This window comes from Rhineura floridana, chromosome 5 (genome assembly GCF_030035675.1).
Source record: "Rhineura floridana isolate rRhiFlo1 chromosome 5, rRhiFlo1.hap2, whole genome shotgun sequence".
Taxonomy (NCBI): Eukaryota; Metazoa; Chordata; class Lepidosauria; order Squamata; family Rhineuridae; genus Rhineura; species Rhineura floridana.
Window position 1 is genome coordinate 165,014,032 of NC_084484.1, and position 17,798 is coordinate 165,031,829.

Genomic DNA, 17,798 nt, shown 5'->3' on the forward strand with positions numbered 1-17,798 from the left:
ATCACGTCATTCCAGTCCAGAAGATTATCCAAGCCATTGATAACTTTATCTCTAATATCTTCATTAATTTCTTCAGAGATAACGTTAAATTCCAAACAGTAGATTTTATTTCTAATATCCATAAACTCCAGATCTTTTTCCAATTCCACATTTGTTCCAATCTCCAGGGCTTGTATCTTCCCTTTATTTATTCTTTTCTCATCTCTGATCTCATTCTCCTCTCTCACAGGATCCCCTATTCCTTTAAGCTCCTGTGTCATTTTGCTCAGTTCAATTTTCAGCTCCTTACTACCCTGTCGCAGGGTTTGTTTCGTTATCTCAATCTCATCCATTATTTTCTGAAACATAATTACTTCCAGATTCTCAGCCACTTTCTTAGTTGCCATTTTTAAAACCACGAAAACAAAGCAAAACAAAAATAAAGAAGAACCACTTCTTATTTCAGCAACAATTGGGTTAATATTCCAGGCTTGATGACATCACAGTATAAACAGAGCAGCCTGCCTTATCTCTCTATGTTCAAGAATACAAAACAAATTTAGTTCCCAGCATCAAAACAGTTAGTGGCGTCGTGAAGAAGCAGATTCGTCAAAATAAAATAGACCAAAAAGAGAATAGTCCCAGACAATATAACATTCCTCGGAATAGAAATCCCTCTTCTGTTTATTATCTTTAGAATGCACTTCCAGGACAGCTTTTTGCAACAGAAACAGAGATAAGCAGTTAATTTTGTGAATAACAGAGAAGAGTTATAGCTCACCAGAAGTTTTTCAAAGCCGATCAATCTGACAAATCTCCTTTTGCTGCAACAATTTAAACCAAGTAAGAAAAATAATAGAAAGAAGGGTGCTTGCCTGTTAGTCTGTTTTCTCTTTGAAGAAAAGATAAACGTATCGCTTAAAACAGATAGAGCATGTTCGGAAGTCCGTCCGGCATTGTTGGCTGGACCTTTTCTCATAAATTAATGAAATCCAGTCCTCCCAGCAAAAACAGGCTTTTGAGGTTGATCTCTACGTTTCTCCCTGCCCGGGAGAAATTTTATCAGTCAAAAAAAATGTTCTGACTGATTTATATCTGAATAAGCTGACAAGACTTTCAAATGCAGAGAAAGAAATCTTACTGGGCATGTTCAGGTGTTGGGGAACCTAAAGTAGCTCTTTGGATCTTGACCCATGACTGTTGAATTTAGCAAATTTGGTGTGGTTCAGTTGCATGCTGTTTATCAGCAGATGGTTTTGATGTCCAGATCTCACCTTTGTTTCAAACCCACCCCTGAAGTAGTTTTGTGGCCTTAAAACACACACATCTTTTGACTTCCAAAAGCTTAAGAAGCATGACTTGTTAAAAACTAAGTAGATTAATATAATTTGATCTCTTATTACAATTCTACCACTTCATTCTCTCATGTAGTCTTCACCTACCTGGTGTTCTCCAGATGATTTGGACTATAACTCCCATCATCCTCTGTAAGCATGGCTGTGTTGCCTGGGGCTGATGGGAATTGAGGTCCAAAACAACCAGAGGGCACCTGGTTGGTTATTGCATAGAGAGGCTTGAAGGAAGAATTCTTTACTGAGGTTCTTTTTTAAAAACCAATTGTGGTATTCCATTTTCACTATATGGACACTTTAAAAGGTTTTTAGCATTAGGTGGTTGTTAAGAAACGCAGTCAATAAAAAGAAAAACACATTGAGAGCTGGTATTCTAAAAGATGCTGAAAGTCTGGAAGCTCAGCATAAACATTCAAATTCCAGCAAAGTCTACCAAGGATTAATAGCTGCTGCCAGAAACAAGTTTAAGGCCTTCTAAAACAGAAGGAGCTCTGCCTAGTTTTCAAGCATGTTTGTTACAAAAGAAACAACAAAACAGATTCCTTGCAGCTTAATAGACTAGCATTTCTATTTTGTATATAGGTTTGTGGTTATTGGTTTTTTACTCTCCCCCACTCCCCCCCCCAAAAAAGTACAGCTCCTTAGATAGTATTCTTTCAAAAAAGATTGTGTAAATCACTCTATTTTAAAGGCTTATTTTCCCTCTGCCAGGCTTGAGTCAGCTCAATTGGCTGTAGCCTGGTTCCTAAACAGGGATTGGATCTGGTGTACTTTAAGCCATCTTAATTTGCACAAGGATGATCAGGGGACTGGAAGCAAAGCCCTATGAGGAGAGACTGAAAGAACTGGGCATGTTTAGCCTGGAGAAGAAAAGACTGTGGGAAGATAGGATAGCACTCTTCAAGTACTTGAACAGTTGTCACACAGAGGAGGATTGGGATCTCTTCTTGATCATCCCAGAGTGCAGGACAGGGAATAATGGGCTCAAGTTACAGAAAGCCAGATTCCGACTCCTAACTGTTAGGGTGGTGTGACAATGGAACAAATTACCAAGGGAGGTGGTGGACTTTCCAACACTGGTGACATTCAAGAGACAGCTGGACAGCCACCTATCGGGTGCTTGAAGTTGGATTCCTGCAATGAGCAGAAGGTTGGACTCAATGGCCTTATAGGCCTCTTCGAACTCTTACCATTCTATGATTCTAAATTAACTGTGGCTTCCCATAGTTAGGACTGCTTCTTTAGACTCTTAGAGCATAACTCTGGCTCTCTAACAACCAGCTTTAAACTCGTTAGTGGTTCCTTAGGTATGCCAAGGTACACTTCATCTAGGGCTCTAGAAGCTGACTTCTTTGGATTCTGCATATCTTCAGGACATATTTCTTCCCTCTTTGCTCCACATTTTTGTCCAGGTTCCTTTATATTAAGAACATATTTCAAAACTGACCCTTGGAGACTTATCCTTTTACAAATAGCATATATTCCCATGCTTCTTTGATTCTTTGGACACTTTTTTTTGCTATAGGACAACCAGTCTTTAACAATATGGTGAACAATTACATTTCCCATTTCCATATATTTATTAGATTTCCCATTAATTCCATATATTTATTAGATTTTCAGAGCTAAATCTGGACTGATAACTACAGGAAGATGGTGTCAGTTCTTGTTAGCAACAGAGATGAGTTCACTTCCCTTTTTATATCCTTAGTGAAGAGTTAAGTAATGCTGTTTGGATTCTTTTAATGGCACTGTGGAAGGCGTTGTGCCTGAACAAAGACATTTCTTGATCTTGGCAATACATGTCCTAGTAGTAAAGGAGCCATGGGGAGGAGGTAGTGAAGTTTAGGAAGGGAATTGCACCTGTGTTTCTTTTCAATTTTCCATCCTGCTTTCCTTTTTCTAGCAATAACATCATCATCATCTGTTTATTTGTATGCCACTTTCCCACAAAATTGTGTCCAAAGAGGCTCACAACACATCAAATGAGCAATAAGTATAACAATTTTTTTTAAAATAGAAGCAATTAGAAATAATCATAACAATAATAAATAAATGCAAAAAATACATACAACACTGTATAAAACAATGCAAATAATCTAATTAATAGCTTAACAGAAGAGAAAATAATGCCAAATAGAACACAGTAATACCTCAGTTAACGAAATAGATGTGTTCCTGGACATTACTTCTTTAACAGAAACTTTGGTATCACAGGTAGGAATAACATGGAAAGAATAGGGATAGGGTCCTACACCACAAAAAAGAAGAGCAGTTCAACAATTTTCAGCAAACTTTTTATTCAGAACTAACAATATGCATGTCTGAAATGAAACAACCAGATCAGGTAAGCCTTGCATGCAGACCACTTGAAGGCTTCTTCCAAAATGCATACAGGGATGCCTTCCTTGCCTTTTTTCTTTTATCATGTAGCTTTGAGCACAGTTCTCGTCTCTGTACACATGAGCAGACATATAAGGGGCAGCCGCTGCCACCACTGTGTGTTTGCTCTCTCTCTCTGTCTCTCTCTGCCATCCTCCCCAACACTTGAGCAGATGCATCTGCAGTAAACAGTGCTTCCAGGGCACCCATTCCAGCCATGCGTCACAGAGATGCCTGCAGCAGCCCCAATCCAGTAGACAAGGACCTACATTCTGACTATGTCAGAGTGTGCACCCCCACACCCAAAAAGACTGTTAAAAGGAGCTTCTTTCCTGGAGGATTTGTTAACTGAGGTATTAGCGTATGCATATAAAACATTCTTGTCAGAGTAAGTTGCTCACTCTGCGGTCCTGCAACTTCTCACCTGCCTTGCTGCCTTGCCCTGTGGGATCCAGAATCAGATCAGAACAAGACACCTATCCCTCAAATATTCTGCTTCCAACAGTACCCAGAAACAGTTAAATTTGAGGATTTTTACAGTCCACTGCAAGAAAATTATGAAATGATTCCTTGTCATTGTCTTCTAGGTTTTCAATGTCTCTACGTGAGGAAACGTGAGAGATGATCCTGCCTCTCTCTCCAGCCCTCTGGGCACGTAAAGTGATGTGGAGGGAGGGGACAGGATTGACAGCAGCCATAAATAACAGCTGGATAGTTGGCATACAAACCCAAACCATTGGTTCTAGGGCTGCAAGCTTTAGGTTAAAATCAAGGATGTAGTTGGCCGGGGACTCAGGGGGTCTTATAGCCTTTAATTTTTTGGGAGCAGGGTCCCTCTGTCTGCAGCATCCTATGAGCCAGGCAGCATGAAAGGGGAGCATGTTAGCTACAGAGAAAAATCTTCTAACCTGCTTCCTTGTCCTTTCCTGCTGCTTGGAGTCAATCAGAGTGAAAGGATTTGAGTCAGCCACTGGGAACACTCTTCTCAGTAGCTGACACTCACTGATTGGCTCCTATGGATGTCTCTTGTTGTGGGAGAAGGCATTAACAAGGATCCCATTCTCAACCAAGCAGGTGAAAACATGGACTGTCATGAAGATACCCTGCAGTTCTGAATTTGCCACTACACTGCTGGTTAAAATCCAAACCCTGGCCACTGCCCAATGAGGCTTAATGGATTGGAGGGCCACCACTGCATGTGCAGCCCTGCCATGCACACCAGCCAGGGTGGAAGATGAGGGGGCAGGCAAAAAGCTGTGCCACCCTGGAGCTGATGCAGTGATTGAGCTCATATTGGATCCAATACTACCATCACACGATGGCCATAGGTCAGCTCAGTATCAAGTAGGGAAGGGCTTTAGCTCAGTAGCAGAAAATCTACTTTGTTTGCAGACAGTGCCAGGTTTAATCCCTGGCATCTCCAGGTAGAGCTGAGAGAGATTCCTGCCTGAAACTGGAGAGCTGCTGCTGCCAGTCAGTGTAGTCAATACTGAGCTTGATAGGCCAATGATCTCAATTGGTATAAGCCAGCTTCCTGTGTTCCCAATGTATCCCGGTTGGGCTAGGGTGACAGCCCACCCTATCTCCAGAATGCCCAATTCAGGGCTTTCCTCTGGCTGCTGGCAGTGGCATTTCCAGCCTCTGGATCCTGCCAGTGGCATTTCTGCCTGTATGCATTTCTCCTTTGTCTAACTACCCCCCTCCCCCAGCCTGGCACATAGGGGATTTGGATTGCAGTGCCAGTTGATTTAACGGATAGATTAATTAATCTATCAAACCTTTAGTTCAAAGATGAGGAACCTTTGGCCCTCCAGAGACTGTTGGACTACAATTCCCATCTGCCCCATGCAGTATGGCCATTGTTCAGGGATGCTGGGACTTGTAGTCCAACAACATCTAAATGGCCACAGATTCCCATCCCTGCTTTAATTAAAGACCAGCTTTAATCAGTATCACCAAGAGTGAAGGGCACAGTTTGGAATTTTTTTCTTTTATGTTGCTTTGTTTTTGATGTATTACTATAATGGAGAGTGAAAAATAAAATATTAAAACTACCTTTATGATTAATGACAGCATTTATTTATTAAAGCTATATGTTGCTTCATGCTTCCCTTAGGCATCTATATTGAGGTTTTGATAGTATGCAAATTTATACAATTAACAGGCAGATGATTAATCTTGCCTAATTTTGTAATTGATTGACAATCATAATTAAATCCATGATATGGCAAGACAGAGATGTCTGAAATACAGGAATAGAGGTGAACGTTTAATATATTTGATAGGAATCTTACTGAAATTATCAGATGACCTTAAAAACTGTCTCCCCCCCCCACTTTATCAGTAAATTTTATTACCACTTTAAGAATGCCAATTTTTCTATGTCCCTTGTTAGACATATGTTCCCGAGGAAGTGAAATTTCATGAAAAAAAATACTTTGCTGCAATATGTATCATTTTTACAGGAAAATCTTATAAGGGATCATTTTATGATTTGAAAATAAAAGTGAGTGTGAAATCGCTGAGATATGACAGAAAGAGAGAAAACTGTGCAGAGCTGAAGTGGGTAATACTTAATGCAGCTGAGCATGGCAAAATCCAAATGGGAGTTATATAAGATTCTTTTGATGTTTTTAGTTGCTATTTCATTTACTGGCTCTGCTGCCTTTATTTTGTGGCTTTGCTGTTCTTTGCTATTGCATTTTATTCTTTTTACTTTTGTTGTCACCTCCTTGAATCTGAAAGCAAAGATGTAAATTCTACAAACAAATAAATATGTAAATCAGTTTCTGCTAGAGGTAAAGAACTTGGATTCTTGGATGGTTTCTAAATTAGGCTTTTTTAACAGTGGCAACACCCATGGCTCAGCCACCTTTCCCAGGAGTAGTTCTAGTCCAGGCTTGTAATATAGTTTCCTTCCAATTCCCTTAACTAGTTCTGCTGCTCAGTTAACCCTTAATTCTATAAGAATGCCTCAGCCTCCCCACCTCCAGCCTCCACAAATTTGTATGTCCCAGGCTTGTCTTTGCTTGGGAGATTTGGACAGCTAGTTTTTATTCAGGATGTGTGTGTGTATGTATGTGTATGTACATATTTGGTGGTGGTGGTGGTGAATTGGTCTTTTTATTGTAGAAAAGTCTATACAGTCTTTCTACAGGCCTTCCAGGGCTTTTCTTTAAAGGCAAGCAACATTGTTCTGTTTAATAGTTTTTCTTCTACAAAGGATTTTCTGCAGAATCTTTTTACAGAAAAGTGTTTTGAATAGCTGTCTTGCAAGTGTATTTCACGCTGCTTATATATTATGGTATTGGAAAGAATTGGGGAGAGAGAGTCGGTGAAGTATCAACCTTAGTGACCTGAGTGTATTGAGTCATGATATAAATTGATGGTTCTCACCATGTGAAAATACGCCTTTCCTACAAATAGAAGTTAAGGTAAGCACAGGTGTCCTATCCAGTCCTGGCATCAGCATATGTCACACTCAGTGAGTTACTGGAGCCCCTATGGGCTCCCCTCCCCACTGATGCCAGTGATAGGACCCCCAAATCAGTGGAGCCTTGCAACACATAATGCCATAGGAGGCAACCTAGCAGAGGGCAGCTTGCTACACGCCCTCTCACATTTATTTTTTATTATTAAATTTTATATCCTACCCTTCCTCCAAAAACAAGCCCAGTTTCTTAACCCTCCAGGCCTATGTTGGATTTAACTTTCCGGTTGTAGTGTATATTAAAAACACTGAAGGTAAACAGAACCAAAAAAAATGTTTTCTCCAGGATGATACCTTACTTTTGGAACTCCCTTACTCTGGTTATCCACAGAATTGATTTTTTTTTTTAACAAAGAAGCTTTTTCTATTCTGCCAGGTTTTAGGGAAGAAGGAAGTTTTATGATTCCATGCATCTGATTTTAGTTCCCATTTTATAGTCTGTGCTGCTTAGAACATGGCAGTGTTGTTGCAAGGCTTCCTGTGATTAAGCCCTACAGACTCCTAGACACTTTTAAAATGTTGCTGGTATTTTATTTTATGTTCCTTTTACATTGTTCTTTACTATTCTTTTATCTTGAAAAGTGGGGTAAGAACATAAAAAGAGCCTTTGCTGGATCAGACCAAAAAGCCCATGTAGTGCAGCATCCTGTTCTCACAGTGGCCACTTTTGGGGAGCCCACAAGCAAGACCTAGGTGCAACAGCACTCACCCCACTTGTGATTCCCAGCCGTTCTTACATAGTCAATACCTCCTCCAACTTTGAAGGTAGTACATATTAGGGATGGAAGGATCTGTCAATTTCGATTCTCTCAGTTTCTCTTTTTTCCAGTCTTAAATTCAGTTCGCCAGGTTTCTGCAGCAATTTGCAATTGTTTTTTTAAAAAAATCCTCATGAAAATTCTTCAGCAATTTGCTATCACTTTCTCCTAATAAACACATTTTTATCTGCAGTTTTGACTAACGTACACCTTTTCCCAAGCAATTCCTCCTAATACAATGCATTTTTATATGTTAAAACACATTTCCCCCAGTACATTCATTTTTGTAACCATTGTTTGGTTGGAAAACTGCATTGCAAAATTCCAAACAGAGCAAATTTTGAAGGTTGGCTGCATTTCATTTCTCATATTGTTCCAGAAAGTGTGAATTTGATAAATTCAGCTTTAAATGCAAACTGAATCGAAGTTCTCCCCCATCCCTAGTACATATCCACCATGGCTAGTAGCCATTGTTTTATGGAATCAAACAAACAGGATGGGGGACACGCTGTTCTCTTCCTCAGGCACTTCCATGGCTATGAAAGGGGAGAAGGAGCAGTAGTAGAGCACCTACTTTGCATGCAGGAGATCCCAGGTTCAGTCCCTGGCATCGTCAGATAGGGCTGGGAATGTATCCAGTCTGGAATCCTGGAGACCTGCTGCCAGTCAGTGCAGAGAATGCTGAGCTAGATGGACCAATGGTCTGACTCAGTATAATGTAGCTTCCTATGTTCTTGTGTTGATTTTGTTCACAAGAGCTGCCTCTTTTCCCACTCCCCTTACAAGCAACGGTAGCAACGAAGAGTGAGAGAAAGTGCTTATGGGACCATTAACCCATTTCATTCATTGTTAGGGACTTGCTCTAAGTGAAGAGTGAATGGGGCTTCTCCTCCTTTCCTACTTCATGCCCTTCCTCTCACATAAATGTGTGTGCCATGCCACTTAGTTGTCCATTGCGCCTATTTTGTTTTTAAAAATTGTTGTGCCTATGGGTAGAATTAGAAATGCTCCATCCGTCTATTCTTTCCACCCTTCCTGTCACTTGCAGTGTGCCATACCTGGAGACCTTCTTGACACACCAGTAAAGTACCTCATGAGCCTATTTGGCTAGGCATTTCCCATCGCTTTCCTGTGGCTGCACACACACTGTAGTGTTGTGGCCTGCCTCTTTAAGAGACTCACCTGGTCCCCCTCTCTGGGTGTGGTTCCCTCCATAGCTTAGTGGCGCGTTAGCTTTGTCTCTGTAGCAAGTCCTAGCTGCTATGTTGAGTTGTTGATCTGTTGTTCACAAATAAATGCAACTGTTGAAGTTTTCCTGACTCCTGCTGCTTCCTGGTATTTGCGCAGATCAGTTGCAAGGTTACCTCACACAGTACCTTTCTAACCCAGGAGATGTTACATGGGGTGAGAAGTGGGTCTGCATCTTTAATAAACCAGAAGCACTTATAACAGAGAGAGCCTGCAGTTGTTCCCGGAAGCTGCAAGATGAATGCTTTCAAGCTTCCTTCTGAGTAGGGTTGCCAGGTTCAGGGCATGAGACTGATCTTGTATCTTTAGGAGAAGAGAAAGTCAGCCAAGTGCAGGTGTTCTTGCAACCCTGTAATGAGAAAAACCACAAGGTGGAATTTCCCCTTCCCCCTGCACAACTTTTAAAGATACAGAAGACCTCTTGGAGGCCAGGCCTGGCAATAATATCACTGAGTACAGAGGAAATGCAGAACATCAGATACAACAAACGTTGAGTGTGAGGCTAGTCCAGATACCTAAGCAAATCTTTGTCATCTTAGCAACTAGAAATGTATAGTTTACCTCTGGAAATCTAACTCTGGAAATTAATTATCTACCTCTGAAAATTGCTCTGATGTTCACTAGGCTGTGTTTTGTTGTTAAAAGCTGAGCTGTTATGACCCTTGATTACTTTTGTCATAATTTGCGTGTTCGGCAAACTTTTTATTAAACGGCTAAACAAATCACACACAAATCAAAAATGTTTCTCTACTTTTGATTAAAGTCCTGGATATAATCACAGAATAGACAGAGCTGTGGAAAAGCTCCCAAAGAAGGCTGATGATTAAAACTCCAGGAGACTATGCAGTCTTTGAGCTAGCCCTTAAGACACAACTCAGGAAAGCTCCTGAGACACGAGAGCAAGGGAGTAGTGCAATTCCTGATTATGTCTTACCAAGCTTGGGCAAACAGCTAAACTAAAGCTTTGATCAGGGATGAGGAACCTGTGGCCCTCCAGATGTTGTTTGTCAATTTATCACCTGCCTTTCACCACAAGGTCCGAGGGCAGGTTACAACAATAGAATATGCAATTGTAATGATTTTAATCTGTTTTTATAATTATAAAACAAGTGAAACTGTTCCAAATATTCCTGGACTACAGCTCTCATCATCCTTGACTAGTGACCATGCTGGCTGGGGCTGATGGGAATTGGTAGTCCAACATCATCTGGAAGACCACATTCCCCATTCCTTGCTTAGTTTCTTTTCCTGTGGTCTCATTCTCAGCCCATGTGACCGGCAATAGATTCTCTCCTCCCACCAGCTGTTCTTACAGTTACATAGATTTGGGGTAGGATTTACAGTTAGCAAATAAAACAAGGGTGAGGCACCTTTTTCAGTCCTAGGGCCACATTCCCTTCTGGGCAACCTTCTGGGGGCCACATGCCAATGGCGTGCAGCGCCAGAAGCAAAAGTGGGTTTAACAATGACTATAAATTTTTCCTTTGTACAGTAGGCTACATTTTATATACCCTATCTATCCTCTATCCAGGCAAGCAAGAGGAACTATCAGAGTTCACGGACACATCCCAGCCAGGCAAAAATATTTTGGGAAGGTGCAAAGCAGGGCCAGTGGGGAGAGTCCTGAGAACTACATAGAGAAGCTTAGAGGGCCACATTTGGCCTCCAGGTCTGAGGTTCCCCATCTATGATGCCACCCCAATTTCAGTGATCATGGATAGAAGCATAGCCATGAGGAGATGGTGAGCTACCATAGAAGTTGAAGGCAAGGCTACCTATACCTTGTTCCTTGCTCCCACTCCTCCCATGGACAGGTTTCTCGTTGCTCATCTGCTGCACCCATTGGGCTGTGTGTGCTGTTTAACGCCAGATCATTGCACAATAAGAACACTCTCATCCATGATTTGATTGTGGATGAAGATGCTGATTTGGTGTGCATTTCTGAGACCTGGGTGGGTGAGCTGGGAGGAGTTGATCTGACACAGCTTTGCCCACCTAGATACTCAGTGCAACACCAGCACAGGCTGCAGGGATGGGGGGAGGAGTTGCTGTGGTCTATACAACTTCTATCTCTGTCACCAGGAAACCACTCTGTCTTGGAGCTGGCTGTGAGGGCTTGCACCTGGTGTCGGGCAGAGGAAACAGTAAACTAGGGTTGCTGCTGGTGTACCGTCCACCTTGCTGCCCGGCAGCTTCTCTGACCGAGCTGGAGGAAGCCATCTCGGCTGTGTTATGGGAGGAGCCCAGAACCATAGGCTTGTGTGATTTCAATGTCCATGCTAAGGTTGCCTCTAATTTTCCAGATCAGGACTTCATGGCCTCCATGACGACCATGGGGCTGTCTCAAGTTGTCACCCGCCCAACACATAGGGCAGGGCACACCCTCAACTTGGTTTTTGCTCCAGATGAAGGAAGAGGTGGTCTGGAGATAGGGGGGTGGATGTCATCCCATTGTCATAGTCAGACCACTTCCTGGTGATGTTTAGACTTACGGCTCCAATCCTCCCCTGTAGGGGTGGAGGACAGATTAAGATGGTCTACCCTGGAGACTAATGGAATCCACTGGATTCCTGAATGCCCTGGGGAAGTTCCCAGTAGATAGAGCAGATGACCCTGTTGAAGCCCTTGTCACACTGTGGAACAGCGAGGTGTGTCGGGCTCTTAACACAGTTGCCTTTGAGCATCCTCTCCGGCACTGTGGAGCCCGATTTGCACCTTGGTACACCAGTGAACTAAGGGCAATGAAACAGGCTGGATGATAGCTAGAGCACAATTGGTAAAAGATGTGCTGTGAGGCTGATCAGGCATGAATAAGACTGGCGCTCCTGTCGAAGCCCTGGCCGATCTGTGGAATACAGAGATGACCCGGGCTGTTGACACGATCGCTCCTGCGCGCCCTCTCCTATGTAGAGCTCATACAGCTCCTTGGTATACTCCGGAGCTGAGAGCGATGAAACAAGACAGGAGGCGGCTTGAGCGGAGATGGAGATGAACTCCCGACAAATGGAATTATGAGCTGGTTCGTGCTTCTACTAAGCTCTATGTAGGAGCGGTGAGGGCAACAAAAAAACAACATTTCGCCGCCACTATTCAGTCATCTCTCTCACGCCCACAGGAGCTTTTTAAAGTGGTTCGTGGCCTACTCCATCCAGGCCTACAAGATACGGCAGATACATCGGTAGCTCGATGTAATAAATTTGCTGAACACTTCCAGCATAAGATCTCATGCATTCGCCGGGACTTAGACTCCTATTTAATAGCAGTTAATCCTACTGAGGTGTCCGGAGCACAGTCTTGTCATGTTTTGTTGGATGAGTTTCAGTTGGTTCAGTTCGAGGACGTGGACAAGGTGCTTGGACAGGTTCATGCGACCACTTCGGTACTGGATCCTTGCCCCTCTTGGCTAATTAAAACTAGCAAGGAAGGAACAGTTGGCTGCATTCGCCGGGACTTAGACTCCTATTTAATAGCAGTTAATCCTACTGAGGTGTCCGGAGCACAGTCTTGTCATGTTTTGTTGGATGAGTTTCAGTTGGTTCAGCTCGAGGACGTGGACAAGGTGCTTGGACAGGTTCGTGCGACCACTTCGGTACTGGATCCTTGCCCCTCTTGGCTAATTAAAACTAGCAAGGAAGGAACAGTTGGCTGGGCCAAGGAAGTGATTAATGCCTCTTTACGAGAGGGAGTGGTCCCTGGCTGTCTGAAAGAGGCGGCAGTGAGACCACTCCTGAAAAAACCTTCCTTGGACCCAGAGGATGTCAGCAGCTACAGACCAGTAGCCAATGTTCCGTTTCTGGGCAAGATCCTGGAACGTGTGGTTGCTGACCAGCTCCAGGCGCTATTGGATGAAACCAATTATCTAGATCCATTTCAATCGGGGTTCAGGCCTGGTTTTGGCACTGAGACTGCCTTGGTCGCCCTGTTTGATGACCTATGTCGGGAGAGAGACAGAGGGAGTGTAACTCTGTTGATTCTCCTTGACCTCTCAGCGGCTTTTGATACCATTGACCATGGTATCCTTCTGGAGAGGCTTGCGGAGTTGGGAGTTGGAGGCACTGCTTGGCAGTGGTTCCGCTCCTAGTTAGCGGGTCGTCTCCAGAAGATAGTGCTTGGGGAACATTGCTCGACACCGTGGGTTCTCCAATGTGGGGTCCCGCAGGGTTCGGTTCTGTCTCCCATGCTTTTTAACATTTATATGAAGCCGCTGGGGGCGGTCATCAGGAGTTTTGGAGTGTGTTGTCATCAGTATGCTGATGACACGCAGCTCTACTTCTCCTTTACATCTTCTTCAGGTGAGGCAGTCGACGTGCTGAACCGTTGCCTGGCTGCGACAATGGACTGGATGAGACCTAACAAACTGAGACTCAATCCTGACAAGACTGAGATGCTGTTGGTGGATGGTTTCTCTGATCGGATGGTGGATATATACCCTGTCCTGGATGGGGTTACACTCCCCCTAAAGGAACAGGTGCATAGTCTGGGAGTCATCTTAGACTCTTCCCTCACACTTGAGGCTCATGTAGCCTCGGTGGCCCGGAATGCATTCTACCAACTTCGGTTGGTAGCCCAGCTACGTCCCTATCTGAGTAAGGAGGACCTCACATCAGTGGTACATGCTATGGTAACCTCGCGTCTGGACTACTGCAATGCGCTTTACGTAGGGCTACCTTTGAAGACGATTCGGAAGCTACAGCTAGTGCAAAATGCGGCAGCCAGACTGCTAACAAGAACTAAGCGGTTTGAGCATATAACACCTGTGCTAGCCCATTTGCACTGGCTTCCAATATGCTTCCGGGCCAGATTCAAAGTGTTGGTACTTACCTATAAAGCCTTATACGGCACAGGACCACGATATCTGTCGGAACGCCTCTCCCGATATGAACCGGCCCGTACACTACGGTCTACTACAAAGGCCCTCCTCCGGGTTCCGACTCATAGGGAAGCCCGGAGAGTGGTGACAAGATCTAGGGCCTTCTCAGTGGTGGCCCCCGAACTATGGAATGGTCTCCCCGAGGAGGTGCGCCTGGCGCCGACACTATCATCTTTTCGGCGCCAGGTTAAAACCTTTCTCTTCTCTGAGGCATTTTAATTGCTGTTAATTCTAAATTATTATATTTTGATTTTAGACTGTACAGTTTTTTGTACAGTTTTGTATTGTGATATACTGTATTGTGTTATTTTTATTGTATTTTTAAAGTTCACCGCCCAGAGAGCTGTTGCTAGTCGGGCGGTATATAAGCTTATTTAAATAAATAAATAAATAAATAATTGTGCCTACTGTATGGTGATGAGAGTGGCGAAGAAGGCCCACTTCTCTACCTCCATTGCATCCTCAAGTAGCTGTCCAGTGGAGCTTTTCCATATAGTCAGGGGTCTGTTGACATCAACTCCAGGAAGTGGAGTTTTAGACCCTTTGGAGGCCCACTGTGAATTGTTTCCAAGGCACTTTGAGGGTAAAGTTGCTCGCCTCCATAGCAATCTTAATGCCCCATCCACATCTACTGTAGTCCCCAGAGAGGTGTCCAGTGCAATGTCTGCTGCAACATCTTGGGACTAGTTTCAGTTGATGAGGCCTGATGACATGGCCATGGTGCTAGCGATGCTGCTGCCAGCAATGTGTCCTCTCAATCCTTGCCCTTCTTGGCTTATTAAAGCATGTTGACCGAGTGGAACTAGGGTGTGGTTTGTGCATCATTGTGGGAGGGAGTGGTTCCAGATGCCCTGAAAGAGGCAGTGATTCAACTGCTCCTGAAAAAGCCCACCCTGGACCCATTGGTTTGTGACAACTACCGATCGGTCACAAATACCCCCTTTTTAGAGGAGGTGATTAAGAGGGTTGTGGCACAGCAATTGTAAGTACTTTTGGATGAAACAGATTATCTTGACCCATTCCAGTCTGGGTTCAGGTGTGGTTATGGGACTGAATCAGCCTTGGTTGCCCTGATGGATGACCTTTATCGGGAGAAGGACAGGGGGAGTGTGACCCTGTTATTCTTACTTGATCTCTCAGTGGCTTTTGAATACCATTGACCATGGTATCCTTCTGGGCCAACTTGGTGAGCTGGGTATTGGAGGCACTGTTCTACAGTGGTTCCGATCCTATCTCCAAGGTTGTTTTCAGAGAATAGCATTGGGTGATTGTCTTTCGGCTGCCTGGCAGTTGGCAGTTGTGGGGTGTCACAGGGTACCATCTTGTCCCCCATGCTGTTTAACATCCATATGAAGCCTTTGGGAGCGGTCATCAATAGATTTGGGGTGAGGTGTCAGCAGTATACTGATGATACCCAGCTCTATTTCTCTGTAACATCTGAATCAGGAGAAGCCGTGCAAGCCCTGGACTCGGTGGTGGGCTGGACTCGGGCCAATAAACTGAGTCTGAATCCTAGCAAAACAGAGGCACTGTGGGTTAGTGGTTCCCAAGTTCAGATAATTGGTCAGTTGCCTGCTTTTGATGGGGTCATACTCCCTCTGAAAGAGCAGGTCTGTAGTGTGGGGGTGCTCCTGGATCCATCTTTGTCGCTAGAGGCCCAGGTGATCTCAGTGGCTACAAGTGCCTTTTACCAACTTTGGCTGGTAAGACAGCTGCAACCATTCCTGGACCAGGATAGCCTCGCCATTGTTGTCCATGCACTGGTAACCTCCAGGCTGGATTATTGTAATGAGCTTTATGTGGGGTTGGTCTGGAAGCTGCAGCCGGTGCAAAATGTAGTGGCAAGACTGCTTACTGGGGCAGGTATCATCAACATGTCACCCCGCTGCTGAAAGATTTGCACTGGCTGCCTATTAGCTACCAAGCTAAGTTCAAGGTTTATTTATTTATTACATTTATATCCCGCCTTTCTTTTTCATAAAACCCAAAGTGGCTTACATATGGTTCTCAGGCATTTTCCCATCCAGTCACTGACCACACCTGACCCTGCTTAGCTTCAGCAGGGAGCTGGCCTCATGTGCCTTCAGACCACCACCTGGTTTTGGTGTACAAAGCCCTATACAGCTTGGGACCAGGACACCTGAAAGATCATCTTACCCTTTATATACCCAGTCGCATCACTATGTTCTGCAGGTGAGGGCCTCCTACAGATAGATACACCATCTTATTAGGAGATCCGTTCCATACAACATAGGAAACGGACCTTTAGTGTAGTGGCACCTCCCTTTCGGAATTCCCTCGCCTTAAATATTAGACAGGTGCCATCTCTGTCATCTTTTTGGTGCCTACTGAAGACCTTTCTCTTTCAACAAGCCTTTTAAGTAGAGACCTTATCCCAGTCTGTGTCTGTGTTGGAATTGCTTTTTAATATGCTTTTAGCGCTTTTTTTTTTAAAATGTTTTTAAAGCGATTTTTAAAAAGATGTTTTTGGAGATGTGTTTTAATACTTTTTTAAGGATGTTTTGTTGTAATCTATTTTAATGTCTGTTTTTATGATGTTTTAGGGTGTTTTTAGTGCTTTTGTCTTCCTCCTACTGGGAGGAAGGAAGGGATATAAACCTAAGAAAGAAAGAAATTAAATATACTGACTAGAATTATCAAAATATACTATCAAATACTATTTTGAGAGAAAAGCATTTAAAGATATATTAAAACATGTATTTAAAAACATGTTTTGAGAGCAGATGAATGTATTGGGAGAATAGGAAAGAATTATAGGAGAGAAAGCAGGTGACTCGAAGGAGCCAGATTCATCCATCCTCATTGGTTTTTTGACAGAAGCTGCAGAACCAAAAGTGGAAGAACTGGAGAGTTGGTTGTGTTAACAAAAGAGAAGGAGGGTGGGAAAGAGAATCGATGTCAGTACATAAGATCTTATAACTCTTTGGTATCAGTTCCAACTTCTAAGCCTATAGAAGTAGTTGCTTGGTTTTTCTAAATTTGTTAATTTGGCTTTGTTGGCCTATAAAATAAATGGCTACCTATCTGGAGATACTGTTTAGGGTAGAGAACCTCTAGCCCAGAGCTTGGAAAAGTTACTTTTTTAAACTACAGCTCCCATCAGCCTCAGCTAGCATGGCCACTGGATTGGACTGATGGGAGTTGTAGTTCAAAAAAGTAACTTTTCCAAGCTCTGCGTCTAGCCCACAGGACTAATTAGGCCCACCAGGCCTCCCCATTATCCCAGAGAAGTTGTTTTGTCCAAGCCACACCCACCTGCTTCACCCCTGATGCCTGGTGCAGGCCAGATAAAGGCAGGGCTTGGATGACAGGGACTTTGCAGGCACCACAGATCAGCAAAACCCTTTTACACAAGGCCTCTCAAGCACTGACAGTCAGCTGATGGTTGGTATTTGGGAAGTGCTGCGCTAAGGGCTTTGCAAGTGCCAACATCAGTGCTTTGAAGACTCTTCTGCCCACAGTTTGATTTCAAACCACACAGCCAGAAATGAGCCTTTTGGCATCACTAAGGCATCACATGATTGACAGGAGGGCAGCCCCACCTGCCTATCAAACTAAGCCTGCAGATGTATATAGAGATAAGACTCTAGCCTGCCCGCTGAATCCAATTCCTCACCCCTGACTCAAAGATTCTTCCCACACACACTGCTAAGAAGTGAACTTAAAAAAAAGAAGGAAAGCTGAAGTCGTAATTATTT

The 17,798-nt window shown here is 43.6% G+C and overlaps 1 protein-coding gene across 2 annotated transcripts in view; it reads left to right on the forward strand.

Annotated features, from left to right (window-relative positions):
- Positions 1-17,798, forward strand: part of TRPC6 (transient receptor potential cation channel subfamily C member 6) — a 115,973-nt gene that overhangs the window by 62,259 nt on the left and 35,916 nt on the right. The gene's annotated exons all lie outside the window — the stretch shown is intronic.